Source organism: Corythoichthys intestinalis, chromosome 5, assembly GCF_030265065.1.
Source record: "Corythoichthys intestinalis isolate RoL2023-P3 chromosome 5, ASM3026506v1, whole genome shotgun sequence".
NCBI lineage: Eukaryota > Metazoa > Chordata > Actinopteri > Syngnathiformes > Syngnathidae > Corythoichthys > Corythoichthys intestinalis.
In genome coordinates, this window is record NC_080399.1 from 33,714,503 (window position 1) to 33,719,105 (window position 4,603).

Consider the following 4,603-nt stretch of genomic DNA (forward strand, 5'->3'; position numbering starts at 1 on the left):
GACGACGTATGCAAATAAGGGCTGGACCATTGTAGGGATTGGAGGGGGCAAGTGAGGATGGAATTGCTTCGGCAAATCGCTTCCCCCACCCGCACAGAGCCTTCCTTTGCAAATTGATGATAGGTGAACATCCGTGTGTACTAAATAGTAGGGTTGAGAATCTCTGGCATGAAGCCGATTCGATATGTATCTAGATCAAGAGCGTAGGTTTGCATAGGGACGGTAGGGACATAACACTACCATCTTTTCAGGATGCTCAAATTGTCCCCACCAACTTTTAAGCAACCTTGTTTGCATTTTGTAATGAGTTCAGTTATATATGTAATTTAGATTGTCTTCCCATATGCTGTAAGGATAGAATTGACCCTACCATTATTAAGCTAATTATTTTCATTATGTTCAGACTTACATTTATCCCTTTTTACTTGCTGAATGTGCCAATCCACCCCCCCCCAAAACACACGTTTGATTGGCAGATTACTTGCCCCCGCCGCCCCCTACCCCACAAACACACACAGACACGTACAATCACATACAGATTCATGTTGACAACTGTATATATATATATATATATATATATATGTATACAGTGCCTTGCAAAAGTATTCGGCCCCCTTGAACCTTGCAACCTTTCGCCACATTTCAGGCTTCAAACATAAAGATATAAAATTTAAATTTTTTGTCAAGAATCAAAAACAAGTGGGACAAAATCGTGAAGTGGAAACAAAATTTATTGGATAATTTAAACTTTTTTAACAAATAAAAAACTGAAAAGTGGGGCGTGCAATATTATTCGGCCCCCTTGCGTTAATACATTGTAGCGCCACCTTTTGCTCCAATTACAGCTGCAAGTCGCTTGGGGTATGTTTCTATCAGTTTTGCACATCGAAAGACTGACATTCTTGCCCATTCTTCCTTGCAAAACAGCTCGATCTCAGTGAGGTTGGATGGAGAGTGTTTGTGAACAGCAGTCTTCAGCTCTTTCCACAGATTCTCGATTGGATTCAGGTCTGGACTTTAACTTGGCCATTCTAACACCTGGATACGTTTATTTTTAACCATTCCATTGTAGATTTGGCTTTATGTTTTGGATCATTGTCCTGTTGGAAGATAAATCTCCGTCCCAGTCTCAGGTCTTGTGCAGATACCAACAGGTTTTCTTCCAGAATGTTCCTGTATTTGGCTGCATCCATCTTGCCGTCAATTTTAACCATCTTCCCTGTCCCTGCTGAAGAAAAGAAGGCCCAAACCATGATGCTGCCACCACCATGTTTGACAGTGGGGATGGTGTGTTCAGGGTGATGAGCTGTGTTGCTTTTACGCCAAATATATCGTTTTGCATTGTGGCCAAAAAGTTCAATTTTGGTTTCATCTGACCAGAGCACCTTCTTCCACATGTTTGGTGTGTCTCCCAGGTGGCTTGTGGCAAACTTTAAACGAGACTTTTTATGGATATCTTTGAGAAATGGCTTTGTTCTTGCCACTCTTCCATAAAGGCCAGATTTGTGCAGTGTACGACTGATTGTTGTCCTATGGACAGACTCTCCCACCTCAGCTGTAGATCTCTGCAGTTCATCCAGAGTGATCATGGGCCTCTTGGCTGCATCTCTGATCAGTTTTCTCCTTGTTTGAGAAGAAAGGTTGGAAGGACGGCCGGGTCTTGGTAGATCTGCAGTGGTCTGATGCTCCTTCCATTTCAATATGATGGCTTGCACAGTGCTCCTTGAGATGTTTAAAGCTTGGGAAATCTTTTTGTATCCAAATCCGGCTTTAAACTTTTCCACAACAGTATCTCGGACCTGCCTGGTGTGTTCCTTGGTTTTCATAATGCTCTCTGCACTTTAAACAGAACCCTGAGACTATCACAGAGCAGGTGCATTTATACGGAGACTTGATTACACACAGGTGGATTCTATTTATCATCATCGGTCATTTAGGACAACATTGGATCATTCAGAGATCCTCACTGAACTTCTGGAGTGAGTTTGCTGCACTGAAAGTAAAGGGGCCGAATAATATTGCACGCCCCACTTTTCAGTTTTTTATTTGTTAAAAAGGTTTAAATTATCCAATAAATGTTGTTCCACTTCACGATTGTGTCCCACTTGTTGTTGATTCTTGACAAAAAAATTAAATATCATATCTTTATGTTTGAAGCCTGAAATGTGGCGAAAGGTTGCAAGATTCAAGGGGGCCGAATACTTTTGCAAGGCACTGTATAAATATATACGAGGGGCATTCAAAAAGTAATGCACTCAAGTGCATTGCTCGTACAGGATTTTACCAATCTTGTTTATACAGTGTCAAAGTAAGAATAGTTTGTTGTGTTAAATAGTGGTTTGTTTTCAAAATATTACTCAAAATAACTCCTTAAGAGTTACTTTGAGCTCGGCAGCCCTGCAAGTCATCCATTGTTTGTGCAAAATCAATCTTGCGAGAGCCGCGATGACGACACAGAGATTAGCCCCTTTTAGACAGGTAAACGGTGGATAACACTGGCTTGTCTGACCCACATTTACAAATAGAATCCGGGTTGTAGGCACGTGTGCTTGGTGGCTGGGTTAAAAGTCTTTAACTCTGTCTGGGTGAGTGGCAAATAGGTGGCATATTAACATACAGACCTCCGCAAGGAGGTTAAACCTGAAGTCGGATGTTTCACTTAAATGTACATGTTTCCTCGAAAAAGATAACACCAGACATTAAATAAAACAGAAAAAATACAAAATATAAAAAACTGTCATGCCTTGAGTTCTGTCAAGTTTTGTACCCTAGCGCAGTGTTTTTCAACTGGTGTGCCGTTTTTTTTTTTTTTTCAAACATCGTCTGGTGGAGTTGCAGTAGGAAGGAAGGAGTCGAGAGAAAGTTCTCGGTCGTATGCAGATGAGCGAGGTACTGCTCGTGTCGTGTTTAAAAACTGCTCTGATTTCTAGCCATCAGCCACCTTGCTGTCCGCGACAATTTGGCCCTAAGCACACGATATACAGTCCTTAAATTGAATCCTTGAAGGTCCACAATTATTTTTTCAAACAAGCATGGGTCCATTTATTAATGTCGGTCTTTCACACAAGCATGGGTCCATTTATTAATGTCGGTCAAGTACAAGGCAGGTCGAAGGTGGTAAAGGTGGTTTTCTTTTGACCAAACAAAAACACAATGCACATTCTGATGAAATAAAAAAAAATTAACAAAACATTTTCTTGACTTAAAATAAAAATACAAAAAAATCATGCAAGTACAACGTTTATACTAAATAATTGGTATTATACTTGTATAGCTCTTTTCCACCTTTCAAGATGCTCAAAGCGCTTTACACTACATTGCCATCTACCTACCCATAAATGACAAGCTCTGTCAAGGTGCAGCCGGTTAGTGCTCAGACCATACGCCTAGGCCTGTCGCGATAACAAATTTTAGTGTGCGATAATTATTCTCATAAATTATTGCGATATTATTGCGACCCCCCAATTTTTTTAAAACCAATTTACAATAACACTGTGAGAATACAGTATATATTAATAGATAAATTCAAAAATACTTTTTAAGAAATCACAACTAAAAACAATAGACCATGCCTCTTAAGTAAAAAAACAACAATATTGATACCGCACAGAAACACAGAATAAATAAAATGTGTACAAAAACAAAAAAAAGAACAAGAAAAAAAAAATTACACTTAATAACTTTTAAGCATTTAGGCAATTGAAAACTTTTCCCGTCATAGGTTCTGCAATGGTGTTCCATAGGGATGCAACGATACAGTTAAGTCACGATTCGGTACGATTTTTGATACGGGGGACACGATTTTCGATCCGATTCAATACATTTAATGCTCTGTAAAAAAAATAACAATTATATTTTTTGTTTCGTTTTTTTGTTGTTGTTTTTTTTTTTTGCTAACGAGCAAAAGTTAAATTGCCATCATATAAACATGCATTTTAGTGCATAATATTTATGTGCTTACTTCTTACTGATCTGAAAAATTTTTGTATAAAAGTGCTGAGAACAATCTTTACTGTTTGTAAAGTGAGGCAAGGCACACTGTTGATTGCTACAGCTCTCTTAGCAGCTAGGTTTACTACATAAGCAAGACATCCTATTTGTGGTCCGAATCCATCTGTGTCACGTACTGAATTAACAATATTTGCAACATTATCTATAGTCACTGGTACGGATTGATTTGGCCTTCTTAACTTCCATTCAGTCATGACAGTTTAGAATTCATCGATGTAGTATATGGACTACGTGTCCCATAATCACTCTGGGCTCACGTAGCCAATGGCATGGAACGTACACATCTAGTTTGCCATTTACTGATATCCAGTGTGTGCGCGCATTAAAAAAGTTAGCAAGCGTCGCTGAAGTCACGTCTGCTCATTACTACACCAGCATATGACAATCGACTTTCATAAACAGGACGAGTTTGAAGCACAGCGCTCTTAATTTCATTTAGCTGGTCGTCGTCAAAGCGAAGTTGTTCGTAGCAGCCTAGTCGGTAACAATGTTTTGGCGGACTTCGTTGTAAATATCCGGCGTTGTGCCGAATAGCAGCCGACCCGCGTGAAATGTCACTCCTGACGGGAGCACCCACACTTCAACAACAACA